Raw genomic sequence first — 15,786 nt, 5'->3', positions numbered from 1 at the left:
CAGATTACCAGGTTTGGACATGAACTAGTATAGATCAGAGGAGGAGAAATACATAGAAATGACCACAGTACTCTCTTTTAAAATCTGGTTTGCTATGTGTTCATTTACTCTTCTTAACAAAAAATTCATAAGCGTTTGAGAAGGTGGAGTGAGTTTTTATTTCTGCCAGACAAATAATCCTGGGGTGTAGGAGTCTGTCTGTTTCTCTAAACCTTCTTGCAAAGTGATTTTGTTATACTGCAGTGCTTATGCTATTATATAGCTATGGAGTCTACAAATAATATTAGCTGGCTGACAAAATAAGGCATCGAGACTCAAGCAATTCTTTTTACAGTGTCAGCTCACAGACCAGTAATTCTGAAAGGAACTATTCATAAATTATGAATTAGTATGAATTAATAGGCAAAAATAACGGCAACAGTAAGTATTTGTAGGAACTAAAGTGCTTGTATGAAGTAGTATGATTGCCATCTCATTTCTCACATTTGTCTACATCCTTAAAGTTACTGTAAAGTTATGCAAGGAATTTGTAACTTTCAGGAAATAATATTCAAAAGCTTGCTGAACTCAATTTAGCAGGACAAGACATCAAGACAAAGCAATTATCTCAACTATTTGCAAAACATTAACAACCTTCTATCTCTAGCTACACTTTCTAAGAGTCTGGAACATCACCCGAAGGAGGCTCCAACCTGTTTCTGTGTTGTGATATTGTCTACAATGGAGTAAAATATCGGTAACAGTTCCACTGGATTTAATATCTTCATACCCCATTTTTGTTTTTACCATCTCGTTATGGGCATTATCATATAGGTTAATGCTATGAATGTGATATTGTTTCAGGCTTTAATAAAAACTCAACATCCCAAATGTTCAAGAGGTTTTGAGGATCATGAATACACCATGCAGAATGATGAGAAAAGGCTTATTTTGTAATAAAAACATTTAACACCTTCCCCGTCCACCCCCCCCCCCACTCCCCAATTTCTCAGCAATCGTCAGTCTCAAACAGTATCTGTTTAACACAACTTTCTGCTCCAGCTAAAATATGCTTTCTGTAGTATATTGCTAAAAGGTCACTGAGTGCAACTGAAATATATTTTTGCTTCAATAAAGAAACAAGTACTTGTACTAGAGATTTAAGATCTCCACATTTGATATACTGACTTTTACCTCAGTGATATCTAATCAAAAAGGGACACGCCTAGGATCTCACTATCATTTGTCCATCTGTGTAGCACCAAGATTTGTGAACATCACCACCACTTTGAGCACACCCAACTACATGCATAAAACTCAGTCACCTCCCAAATTTTCCCCACATCTAGTTGAGAGCTCCATTTTGCTGGACTCATGATTCCAAATGTTAACTGATACAGCTGAATTGCATGTGAACCCATTTGAAAGAGTCTCAAACCCATCTGGGATCAGAAGTACTTTCCAGGAAGCCACTACAATCCCCTCTTCCCTATAAATACAAAAGCTGAGAGAATTAGTAAAAGGTAATGCTCTTAGGATGCTACTCTAAATAAAATAGCCATATTTCTCTTAGGATGTGGAAAAAATATCTTGAAGTAGTAAAAGGTTGCTGCTTCAACACTTTGTTTTATAACAGTGATACTCAACTTTGAAAAGAAACCTTAAACATCTCTGCAGGAAGGAAATTATTTGAGATCTTCAAAATTCTACAAAGTTGCATGCTGCTTTGCAGAAACAAGTATCGTTATTCTACATGGTATGCCCAGCTACGTACCCTACAAAAGCACTGCTAAGTGACATTTCAGCCTTTTGCTAAATTATGTTTAAAAAGAACAGCACAATGCTCTGTGTGGAGCTAGCAGCCCTATTAATGATTTTTGACACTTCGCTAGCATAAGTCCTTGTTACATTGGGTTATAACTTTACATGTTTTAAATATTGAGGATGAACTTTATACTTACAGTTAAAGGTAGAGATAAAAATAGTGTGCCATTTTTCACAACGAGGAGAAAAGACTCATTATTTTTATTTTATTCAAACTGATTCTTTTTTTTTTTTTTTTTTTTTTTTTTTTTAAGACATGTTAATGTCTCCAGTGTCTAGGACAACGGCTTAAGACCCATGGATTTTATGTCTACATGTGATAGCTGTCTCCCTTGTCATCTCTGCAGCAAGACACGGAAAAGCCAGATCTCTAAAAATTTCTGTTTCAAATCTGCAGGAGATCCTTAATACCAGGTAGCCCTCTTTTCAGGAGATTTTATGTATGTTTAACTATAACTCTCTTCTCCTGAAAAGTTTTGGGATAACAGAATCTTAACCTTTTGCTAAACTGGGTCCCACCTCATTCAGTTCACAAGATGGCCATTTGAGAATGAATCAGCACTATGTATCAAGAGGCTGTTGTCTGTGCAAGTCCTGGATATTAGTCAACCACTTTAAAAGGTCTGAAGTCAAGGTTACAGGAAGATGTTTATAAAGGAGGGATTATTTAATGGATAGGGCAATTAAAGAGTACTCCAGTAAACCACTAGTGCTGCCCCCCAATACTCCTGCTAAACACTAGCAACTTACTGAAAACAAATTTGTCACAGGTCACCCACTAGTAAGTGTTCATGGTCTTCTGCCAAGATACTTGGGAATGCTTTTGCATAAATTCTGTAACTAAAATATTGGAAGTAGTGTTTGAATGTAAGAAGTATGCTGTATGCTAAGTAGCCTGAAGCCTTAAATTAGCTGCTCAAACTTAGCAGATCCTTGGTGTCATGGTTTAACCCCAGCCAGCAGCTAAGCACCACAGAGCTGCTTGCTCACTCTTGCCCCTTCCCAGTGGGATGGGGAGGAGAATGGGGAAAAAAGTGAAACTTGTGGGTTGAGATAAGAACATTTAAATAACTAAACTAAAATATAATAATAACAATAACAATAATTTTTAAAATGTAGTATTAGTAATGGTAATGAAAAGGAATATAACGGAAATGAAACCCAAGAAAAGACCAGTGATGCACAACGCAATTCTCGGCACTTGCTGGCCAATACCCACACAGTCCCTGAGCAGTGATCCGCCCCTCCTAGACAACTCTCCCTTGTTATATACTGAGCATGATGTTCTATGGTATGGAATATCCTTTTGGCTATTTTGGGTCAGCCATCCTGGCTGTGTCCCCTCCCAGCTTCTTGTGCACTTGTTCACTGGCAGAGCAAGGGAAACTGAAAAATCCTTAACTTAGAAGTGCTACTTAGCAACAACTAAAACATCAGTGTGTTATCATTATTCTCACACAAAATCCAAAACACAGCACTGTGACAGCTACTAGGATGAAAATTAACTCTAACCCAGCCAGAACCAAGACACTCGTCTTCAGTCTCTTAAACCTATAAAAAGGGATACTAATAGCAACCAGTTTCAGCTAGGAGTTGAATTCATGAATGTTTGCAGAACATACAGGTTCTGTGTTGAGTCATTCCTAGTAAAATCCCTCAAGAAATTAACAATTTTGCATTCAATACAAGGATCAAGGATGTGGAGATGTGAAGACAATATTGAGTAAAACATTCATTGAACAAATCTGGGGTCTTGGACAGAAAAAAAATACCACCTCTTTAGTTACATTATTGCACATTTAATTATAACAAACATGTGCAAAGGTGATGAATTAAGGCCATACAGGCAAACTTAATTCTGAAACGTCCTCATTTCAACATATTTGATTCTGCAACCTTAAAATTCTTTTAATGTAGGATTTTTGGATGCAGTACAGTGTATATTTGTAAGACAGCCAAAACCAGCTACATGAATAAATGCAAAACCCTTGTATACCACAAATTTACCTAAATTAGTCCTTTTATCCAGATCAGGAAAGACAGCAAGTATGCAAGTGCTTATTTTGAGGGTTGGGGATTCATTTGTTTGAAGTAATTTAGATATCAGTGTCAGAGTGTGTCAAATCGCTCTGTTCTGTAATTTCCACTAAAAAATCATCACTCAGAGAAAACACTTTCTGAACAGTGTGAAAAGGTTCCACGAGCATGAGAAGTGACTGGATTGACCAAAGTTACCCTTGCAAGCTTTTAAGGGAGATACAGCTCCATAGTAAGTGACTGGGTGAGAAAGAAAACGACTAGAGGGTAAAAGAAAAAAGGATGAAAAAACTGCTTTCCAAGTGGTTAGAGGAAAAGACAAAGAACTAGGACTCAAGAGGCATCCCATTAACAGTGGAAGCACAAGCAAAATTTATCCTGACAATTTTATTCTGGCTGTCACTTCTTGAAAGATTCCAGCTTGTAGAGTGCATAAAACATTTCATCCTTTCAGACTTCAGAGGAAGCTAAGAATAGGGAGCATCTTATAAGACTTAGACTTAGGATCTATCCAATTTCCTGTCCAAATTGCAATGTCTTACACATACAAAGATGTTTAACTATTTGAAGAGAGGAATTTTATCTATTTAGGGACACCCTATAACTTACACTACCATAGTGGTTTCAGGATTTTAATGCAGTTATGCAGCTATACATTGTCCTTTACATTTCATTTTCCTTGAATTTATGAGACACTGTTCCATCCACTGTAGGATACTTGGGTTAATGATGGGTTAACAGGGACATGTCCCACACCCGTTCAGTTGGGCTGGGTAAGCTTGGTGTCAGGCTAGCTCCTGAGGTATGTAGGAAGAAAAGGAGTCCTCATGGGGGACTTCAACCATCCCAGTATCTGTTGGAGGGACAACACTGCAGCACATAAGCAACCCAGGAGGTTCCTGGAATGCATTGATGATAACTTCCTTCTCCAAATGACAGAGAAGCCAATGAGGGGAGGTGCTATGCTGGTCTTTGTTCTCACCAACAAGGAGGGGCTGGAGGGGACTGTGAAGCTCAAGGGCAGCCTTGTCTGCAGTGACCATCAAATGGTGGACTTCAGGATCCTTAGGGCAGCAAGGAGGGTGCACAGCAAGCTCGCTACCTGGACTTCAGGTGAGTAGTTTGGCCTCTTCGGGGATCTGCTGGCAGAGTAGCATGGGATGAAGTCCTGGAGGGAAGAGGGGCCAAAGAAAGCTGGTTAATATTCAAGGATCACTTCCTCCAAGCTCAGGAGCGATCCATCCCAACAAAGAAGTCCTGTAAGAATGACAGGAGGCCTGCATGGATGAACAAAGAGCTCCTGGACAAGCTAAAACAGAAAAAGTAAGCCTACAGAGGGTGGAAATAAGGACAGATAGCCTGGGAGGAATACAGAGAAACTGTCTGAGCAGCCAGGGATCAGATTAGGAAGGGCAAAGCCCTGATAGAATTAAATCTGGCTGGGGATATCAAGGGCAACAAGAAGAGCTTCTATAGGTACGTTGGTGATAGAAGGATGACTAGGGAAAACATGAGCCCTCTTTGGAAGGAAAATGGAGACTTGGTCACCTGAGATACGGAGAAGGTTGGGGTACTCAATCACTTGTTGCCTCAGTCTTCACTGGCAAGTGCTCCAGCCACACTGCCCAAGACGCAGAAGGCAAAGGTGGAGACTGGGAGAAGGAAGAACTGCCCACTGTAGGAGAAGATCAGGTTTGATACCATCTAAGGAACCTGAAGGTGCACAGGTCCATGGGACCTGATGAGATGCATCTACAGGTGCTGAGGGAACTGGCACTATCCATCAGACGTGAGAAGTTGTGGCAGTCCAGTGAAGTTCCCACTCACTGGAAAAGTGGAAACATAACCTCAATTTTTAAAAAGGAAGAAAAGGAAGACCCAGGAACTACAGGCCAGTCAGTCTCGCCTCTGTGCCTGGCAAGATCTTGGAGCAGATCCCCCTGGGAACTATGCTAGAGCACTTGGAAAATAAGGAGGTGATTGGTGACAGCCAACATGGCTTCACTAAGGGCAAATTGTGCCTGACAAATCTGGTGGCCTTTTATGATGGGGTTACAGCACTGAGGCATAAGGGAAGAGCAACTGATGTCGTCTACCTAGACTTGTGCAAAGCATTTAACACTGCCCCACACAACATCTTTGTCTCTGAATTGGAGAGACATGGATTTGATGGATGGATCCATCAGTGGATAAGGAATTGGCTGGATGGTCACACTAAAAGAGTTGTGGTCACTGGCTCAATGTCCAAGTGCAGAGCAGTGACAAGTGCTGCTCCTCAAGGGTCGGTGTTGGGTCTGGTGCTGTTTAACGTCTTTGTTGGTGATACGGACAGTGGAATTGAGCGTACTCTCACCAAGTTCACCGATGACACAGCATCAAGCTCTGTGGTGCAGTCGACACACTGGAAGGAAGGGATGTGCCATCCAGAGGGATCTTCATAGGTGGACCCATGAAGTTCAACAAGGCCAAGCGCAAGGTCCTGCACATGGGTCAGGGCAATCCCAAGAACAAATACAGGCTGGGCGAGGAGTGGATTGAGATCAGCCCTGGAGAGAAGGACTTGGGGATTGAAAACTGACTATGAGCCAGCAATGTGTGCTCACAGCCCAGGAAGCCAACTGCGTCCTCGGCTGCATGAAGAGAAGTGTGGCCAGCAGGTCGAGGGAGGAGATTCTTCCCCTATTCTCTCGTGAGACCCCACCTGCAGTGCTGTGTCCACCTCTGGGGGCACCAACATCAGAAGGACATGGACCTGCTTGAGTGGGTCCAGAGGAGGCCACGAAGATGATCAGGGGGCTGGAGCACCTCCCCTGTGAGGACAGGCTGAGAGAGTTGGGGGTGTTCAGCCTGGAGAAGAGAAGGCTCCGGGAAGGCCTTATAGTGGCCTTCCAGTACTTAAAGGGGCTACAGGAAAGGTGTGGAGGGACTCTTGATCAAGGAGGTGTAGGGATAGGATGAGGGGTAACAGTTTTAAACTGACAGAGGGTAGATTTAGATTAGAGATAAGGAAGAAATTCTTCCCTGTGAGGGTGGTGAGACACTGGCACAGGTTGCCCAGAGAAGCTGTGGCTGCCCCCTCCCTGGCAGTGTTCAAGGCCAGGTTGGACAGGGCTTTGAGCAACCTGGTCTAGTGGAAGGTGTCCCTGCCCATGGCAGGGGGGTTGGAACTAGAATGATCTGTAAGGTCCCTTCCAACCCAAACCATTCTGTGATTCTACGAGAAGGAGGCCTCCTAAAAAGCTACCTTGAAATGGGATATGAAGGTTTATGAGAAAGTTGGCATGTCTGTTCTGGACACAGCAAGGATTTGGATTTAACAACATAAGTGATGTGGCCTTGTGAATTCAAACAAAAACTTGGCCACAGCTACCATACACATTATTGAGATAACTTATGCTCTATTCTAAATAGACCTTACATCACCATAGCAGTTATTATTTTTTAAAGTCTAGGAAATGAAATGCAAAAGCCACTCAATGCAACTCTTAAGTATGGACAACTAGGCTATAAATTAGTTAAATATTTAAGCACATGCACAAGTGCTTACATTAAAGTTGTTGTTCAATTTATGTGCTACTTGCTGGACTAGTACCATAAATCAAGAGGAATCAAGTGCAAAAGTTTACGTTCTAGCAGTGAGATGATTTTGGCACTCACAGGACTTTCTATTTCTGTGTTCCCATTAAACATATCACTTAACATGTATAAGGGGGCTTAGTTAACCCTATTCCTTGTCAAACTAATATAATCGTTCATTATCACTAATGCTTTGTACACTGATGTATAAATTTTCCTTTTTATATACATCCTTTAAATATTTGCATCTTAAGGTTTTGTAAGTTTTCTTGCATGCTGGCAAGCAGCAGCACAGATTTTTTAAATACTACCATATTTAGTATTCATTCAAATCCTCTTCTCTGCCTGTAACGGATTTACATTCTCCATTTAACTGGGCATTGGATGAGGACCACACACAGCACATTTTTATCATGAAGGATCCCAAAACGAACTGTAAACTAACTGATCTTCAAGTCAGTAGGAGTATTTTGATAAACTTCTCTGAAATGCAATCAGCTGTGGTTTGAAATGCAGACATTGTTTACCATGCATACCACTTTACAGTTTGTAGCAAGTGGGAAAAACATGTACCTTTCCTAATAACCACAGATGCAGTGGAAAATTAAGTAGGTAATATGTCATTAACAGATCTGGACTTCAGCCAAGATGGAGAAGCTAATCTCACTACTTTTCTATGAGCCCCAAAGAATATGAAGTGACTTGAGATCTTCAGTTTTATATACTACCCAAAAGAGAGCAACTCTAAACAGCACAGTACCCCACAAGAGGCTGATTTCAGTTGTGGTTAGTGTATTTTTATAAAGGCAAATACAAAATTTCCTTCTCTAGTCTTTGTTTGGCATAACCCCCCAAAAAAGCATGAAAAATATTTTTAAAGATCCCAAGTAGATATAGTTGCCCAACTCTTACCAAGGATATTGAAGACAAGTATTAAAATTCTCTGTGATGTTATAGATTACCTGCCCCCCTCCCAGCCCAGGATGTACACCCTTGTGTTGCATAGTGTCTAAGTTTTCTTTCAAAACTGAAATAAACATTAAAAATAAGTTTGTGTTATAATTCCTGACTAGAATAAAACATCTTCTGCATAATAAGGCTCTGAAGATTTTTTAATTCAATTTTTAAGACCCTCAGGTTGTGCAATAGCCACTTTCTCACGTTTGCTGCATCTCAGCAGTAACTTCCAGTATAGGCAGTGGTAGGTGCCCCAAGGATAAAAGTAAATTCTCTTCAGCAGAGAAGACTGGTTTTCTACACAAAACAGGAGAAAAAGGTGAACAAAAACATTAATTTCATCACAAGTAAAGTGTATAACTTCCTAGCAAGCTATTGTGGTACTTCCTCAACTAAACATGCCTTCAATATTCAGTAGAGGTTGGAGGACATGTATACTCACTAACTATTGCATTTATGTTCTTACGTTCATATTCACCTTTCTGCAGTGCTTGCAGCACCAAATCACTGTACAAGACCACTGCCTCTTATGCTCATGAGATAAAAAACCAAAGAAAATAGTTTGTCAAAACACATCAAAGCTGGGAGTTGGAAGAGAAAGGACTATACAATTCATGTGAATAAGGAAAGAATGCTAACAACTATGGAAAAGTTGATGATGATATCTGAAAAGGCAGCATCAGAAAACCCAGAATAGGTATTTTTGAAAAAATAACTGCAGGACTTCTAAAAGCATGAATGTATTGAAACTGAAACCAGAAAATGAAAATCCCAGCTGAAGACTGGGCTGGTTTTTGGTGTCTATTTATCATACTTTCAGCAAAAACATAAAGCAGATTTGTACTGTATTTTAATAGGGCACCTGCTATATGAAGAAGGTGCAATTAAACACAGGCAAATGACAGAGTGAAGGATTCTGATCAAAAGATGCAGCATTCCAATCTCAGCAAAGAAAAATAAACAAATCTTCACAGTGCTATTAATTCATCCCAGTCATCCTATTTATAACATTGATGGTTTTATTCCTTCTCTCTTCTTCCACTATTAACAGCAGCAGTGTTACACTTGCTTCGGTCAATAAGACAACTATACAGTTCACCAAAGCTCTAGGTCACATTAGTTTGAAGATTTGTGTTATATGCTGCTCTTGACAGATGAGAGAGTCTCGATTTTCTTTCCCCCATTAGCCTGCCAACCTGGGAGATGCCAAATTCTGGAAATCTCAGCAAGTTCCCAATCTTTTGCACAATCAGGTCTACAAAAAATAAGAAACTTCTGACAGAAGTAACACACAGAGTCGGTTTGCATATGAGCTACATACTTTACAATTTCTCTTGATCACCATTACTAATGGTCACGGAGGGAATCATCCCAAAGCTCTTAATTCTATTTGGAGTTCCTTAAATATATTCTTCTTTTCAAAGGAGAGCGTCAGAAACTGCAGTGCATCAAGGTCTAACTGAAGTAGTTGTGCTAATGTTTGCACGTGGTGATATACATGCATTAATATTGAATAACCAAACATTTTCAACTCACCTCCAGAAAAATCTATAGCAAACTCACACAGATTCTAAGAAGAAAGAAATTAAGTTCTAAAGCAACATGATGAAGTGCCACAGGAATCTTTTGAAAATGTTGTGTCATTTACTGTCCTCTTTACAGTATTTCTATACCATTTTTTAAAATCAATCGGCTTTACACTCCTGTCAGCAGATTGTATAGAATGATGGAAAAGTTCTAAAGAAATCTCATTATCAACTTCTCACTTATGTAAGGATAAAGTCTGAAGCAAGAGAAGATTTTTCTGTTTGAATCAATAGCCTCCTAGGGAAGACCAATACTATTAACGAGAGATACTCCAGCCAACAGGAAAAGTACAAAGTCAAGCACATGCACAAGTCCCAGCAACCGCTGTAGATATTGTATGTGCAAATGACAGCCCAGCAGCAGCTGACGTTGAAGACTCTGGAGCACTCACATGCATCATCTTCTAAGAGAAACAGCAGGAACTCTCCTGATTCCAGTGCTTTAAAAAAAGGAAGCTTCTCCTTCCAGCAGAGTTTCAACAATAATAGCTGTGGAGGAGCCCTACACAGTCTTAAGAGGAATGTCATGAAACTAAGACCAAGGCATTAAAGACAGTGAACATTTGTTATTACTGTCTACAAGCTAAATACAGCACTTACTGCTTATTCTTTGCACAATTAGTGCTGTTAACAGTCCTATTAGATAAATATTACTATCATTGTGTTGCAGAAGGAAAAATTGAAGAGTTAACTGAAGATTCCTCCATAGGCACAGAGCCAGCTAAGAAATTAGATCTCCAAAGTAGGTAGCTTTGAATCACCAAACTATACCCTTTCCATACAGTTCATTTGCTATAGATGCAAGTCTGCAGAAGGGAACAGACACATTCCTGACCTTCAGATTTACAGGACAAGCTAGAGCTGTACCATAATACATACAAGGGCTGAAGCCAGAATCTTGGATGTAAACTCTGATGCCAGATCTGGGTTCAGATGACACTGATCTCCAAATAAAAACCAATAAACATACAAATCTGTCATCATAAGAACACAGATGGTGCTGTCCATATGTTTTTATGGCATACACAGGGGAAAACCCAATAATTTAACATGCACTTTTTCCTTTTCATTGATACAATAATTAAATTCCCGAAGAACATACTCAACAGATTATAAGAGAAGGAAGCATTGGGCACTTGGTAGTATTGACTTATTTAACAAGCAAGGGAAATGAGAACTGCTACAATTTATAAAATTTACGTGATGACAGAGCAAATCTTAACCACAGCATGTTAACCCATAGACACTCTGTAAAGACTAAGGCCACAGGATGAACCATGTAGTTGACATTTCATTTCTAGATTGCTGGACTAGCTTAATGAATGAGCCCAAGGTGACAGAATTATTTTTGCTACTTACAGAGAAGCAAAGATTTTAATAAGAGTCCAGACATTGAAATAAGAAGGACAGTTTTTCTCCCAGGTTTATTGCTAACATTTAAAACAATACTTCCATTTAAAAAGTATTTTCACACTTGATCAGTTTAAGGGATTCATTATTTTCATGCTGTGCAATTATGTAGACTTCTAGTAAGTATTCTCTGCCTCTGTACACTAGACCCAAGTGCTAATTTTGATATTTGCTTGATGCTCAGAATGTGATAATGGTATTTGGAAGGAAGTCTTTTATTGAGCTGTGTAAAAATTGACAGTCTCACTTCACATGCATTTATGTGGAAAAAATATTCAATAAGCATCTCTGTTTTTTTCGCCCACATCAGGTTAAGAGTTTCAAATGAAAGCCAGCAATCTTCATATATTTTAACACATTTAAAATGTCCCTATGGTTCAAATACAATATCTCTCTACAAAGAATATATTTTTATTAACTATGAAGAAAAAATAAATCTATCTTTACAAGACTCCTCAACTTGTGGGTCTTCAAAGCCATATGATCTGATTTCTCTATTACTGCAAAGCTAATCCATATGTATATATAAACATATGTTACCTTGTACAGTATGATACAACCATTAACATAACGCACAGTATGACATAGGGGTTATTTACTAAATACCTAATCTTGCCTAAATGTTTTATATACTGTTTGGGAAAGTGTAACTATGAATACTTCCTCCTAAATGGATTTTTCTTAATCCTTTTGTTATAAGAGTTGATGGGTATTTTCTAAGGAGTTCTAGATTAACATAATTCTAACATTTCTGCGCATTGTTTGCTGTTGAGAAAACAAATAAACAATGACATTCCATATGTGCCAGGTGTGATTACTCTTGTTATTTACTCTGTTATTACTCTTCCAACTTATATGTCCACAAAGAATCAATCTGAAAGGGTAGTACTTGTGCAGAATATAAGCATGCTCCACTGGATTTTTCTTTTTTTTTTTTTTGGTAATCCAAAACCAATGGTTTTATTCATGCCTTTGTCTTTTCTCCCACAAGCTTGTAAATGAAATCTTAAGGTTGACTAAAATGCAGGAAGGAGAAGATGCATAAAAGCACATTTGGGAAAAGAACATTTGGAGTAACGAGTATGCAAAGAGTCTGCAGTGCTGGCCTTAGGAGGATATCTTAGAGTGTTAAAATCAAATGAAGTATCGCCCTCAGCTAACAGTTCTTCCCCAGAGAGAAATATTTCTTAACGGAAACATCCACCTTTAGAAACCAAACCATCCTTTCACGGTTAAAAAAAAAAAAAAGTTTCCTAGCTACCTATTAGAAATAGCAGCCTATTTAACATCTCTGCAAAGCTTAGAGAAAAATACACTGTTTTAAAAAGAACATTAAGATCACAATGACTGGGTACTCACAGTTAAGAAACACCATTTTAAAACTGTTGTGCATCCTCTAGCTCTTTTATACACATTGCATTATGATGCAATCTTTAGCAAACACAACCACGTGACATTTTTTCCCCACAGGATCGTGCCTCATTCAGTGCACAGGCTACAATGCGCTCACTTAATGAGCAGCTATTCAATAATCTTATGCTCATTATCTTCCCAGCAGCACCTTTTCCCCCAGTGGCCTCAGCATTTCTCCAGCACTCCCTGGAGTTCATAAGCCTGCTCTCAAGCTTCAGAATACCGGGGACTGCATCATGTCCCACCTAGCCAGATTTGGTCGAGAGACAAAAGGGACCCACAAACCTAACCCTGTTGCTACACACTGTAAGGGGAGATGTGAGTAAAGATCACAGATCTCTTGAATCTTCCCATTCCTCTTCTCCTCAGGAAAAAGGACCAGGGAGCAGGGTCAGACTGCCAAGAGCAGGGAGAGATTTCTGCATGCCCTGATTTGCCGCTACCTGAGCCCACGACCCACCTCCTGAAACACAGCAAACATGGGCATGCCTTTGTGCACCTCTCCTGAGGATACCAGACACTACTGCTTTCTCCATAAGGTGGCCTCCTTCCAGCCACACTCAGGAAGAGTTGACAAACCCAGTACACCCATATATGAAATGTAAATGCTTCATAAAATAGAAATAGGTCTTCACCATATCCCATGTAAGATAACAATTCCCATGAGTTGTTAAGCTGTATGTGGCACTTACTAGGTCTTGACATCTCATGTGAGATGTTTATGGCCTGATTTTTCAGAATGCTTCTGAAGCACACTCCATGGTGCTGTGTATGTTGCAGCTGGATCCTGACCCACCTGCAGCATGGGTACTCTAATGATGCATGCTAACTACTGGCTACCTCAGACAGGTGTCAGTTAAATTACTTGGGTAGCAGTAGAGCTCCATGACAGAGACAAGGTGAAAATCTATTTCTTTAGGGAGCTTTCACTGTCCTTCAGCTATCATATTGTCCCATCTATTCTTCAGTCCTCTACATTCAGTTCCTCAATACACACCTTGCAATAAATGAAGCACAGGGTCTTAAGGATAAGAACTGTTTTACTACAGCTGTAGCACAGTTGGTTAATGTACCTGTACAGCTGTATAGCTACCCCTGATTCAGCTCTGGAGCAGTCTAGGTACTGAGTAAGATGACAGTCACAGGAAAGAGGGAGAGGGAAGGGATACCTGTCAGGGCTGCTGTATCTCTCTGGATGTCTCAGATTGGTCCCCATGTTAAATGCACAATAGTGTCTACAGTCAATGTTCCTGCTACCTCCAGAGAGAAGCACCTACCCTTCTTACAGCAATTCCTACACACTACTGCCTCAACTACATCTCCCAGTTGCTTTTGGTGCCACAGCAACAGTGTCTTGTGGTGACTGCTGGGGCAATTTCTACTCCACCAACCACCTTGTGAGGCATCACATGGTCAAAAATAGTATTTGACTGGATAGTATATCATAGAATCGTAGAATCATGCAGGTTGGAAAAGACCCTTTGGATCATCGAGTCCAACCATCAGCCCTACTCTACAAAGTTCTCCCTACACCATATCCCCCAGCATCTCATGTAAATGACCCTTAAACACATCCAGGGATGGTGACTCCACCCCCTCCCTGGGCAGCCTATTCCACTGTCTAACCACTCTTTGTGTAAAAAATTTTTTCCTAATGTCCAGTCTGAACCTCCCCTCTTGGAGTTTAAAGCTGTTCCCAATATGTCCTCAATACCTCAGATCCACCCATCAGACCCATCACACCCACTGAAAATATGACTTAACAGGATTTGGTAGTGAAAAGTGATGGATAACTTTGTGACGTTACCAGTCCTGTTTAGAATTGAGTCTACAAAAGAAGTTTATTTCCAGATCCAGATACTGCCTGCTATTACAAGCCATCCCATTTATGAGGTTAACTGAGCATTTCAGCATCTTGTGAAAAACGTGACATCCCTGGCAAGTTTCAGTTGAGATTTTTTTTTTTTTTATGGTTGGTTAGTTAATTATTTAGTAAGCAGCTGAATAAAAGAAGTCTTCAGAGCTCTGTCTCTCGCCAGTCCAAGGTCTTTCCATTTATGTTTTTTTTATATTAGACTCATCACAATTATGAGCTGCAACTCAGAGCTCTCTATTATCATCATGCAGGATTAAGTCATTGCAGATTAGTTTGATTTACTGTTACACTTGCAATTTTATAAGCAACTACTCTTACACTTATTCAGCTTCACTGAAAGCAATGAAGAGCCAGCCTTTTCTTGTTTACTCACCAGAAATTTGAAATCCAGAGGAAGGGGAATAAGCCACGAAGAGCTATATGTATTAGTTGCTAGGCTATGGATGGAAAACACACTTGGGAATTACCAACATTAAAACACTTATAACTTGGACATTGCATTCTTTTATCTATAGCAGGCTAGCTGTGGAGAAGGAATGATGTACAAAGTTTAAGTGCCTTAATTGTTTTGGAGATCTGCTTTTCGACATATTTAAGTTCCCTTTAGACTTAGGAGCTTGTAGAACTCCCAAATTAAAAAAAAAAAAAAAAAAAAAAAAAGAAAAAGAAAAGAAAAAAAGTTTAAACCTCCCCCTCCTCCATCTAATGTTTCCAGATTTTCTCAGATCTAATTAGCAAGGATTTACATCAGTGAATTAAGCCTGTACCTTTAAATGTGTAACCTACATGCTTGCATTCCACTGAGTTTAAACTGTACTAAATTGCAGCCCTAACTTTACTATGTCTCCTAAAAAATCATTCCCTCTTTTTCATCGTTTAAGGCAAACACAACTCTTTGCATTTTCAGCAGGATGGTGGCAGAGCTGAAAGAATGAGAAAGAATCTGTCTTAATCCCTCATAATCTTCCTGAGCATCAGGATCTGTGGGCAGCTTTATTATTAGAAGTATCATTGCTCAAACTTCCTCTATTACTAAGTAATTATTTGAATAATCCATTTTGCTTGAGTGAGTTCATAAATCATTTGTTTTGGGAGATTTATTTTGGCAGCAATTTTAGGCAAATTCAT

Source organism: Strix uralensis, chromosome 2 (assembly GCF_047716275.1).
Source record: "Strix uralensis isolate ZFMK-TIS-50842 chromosome 2, bStrUra1, whole genome shotgun sequence".
NCBI lineage: Eukaryota > Metazoa > Chordata > Aves > Strigiformes > Strigidae > Strix > Strix uralensis.
The sequence above is the reverse complement of the archived record's forward strand: the minus strand, read 5'-3'. Positions refer to the sequence as shown.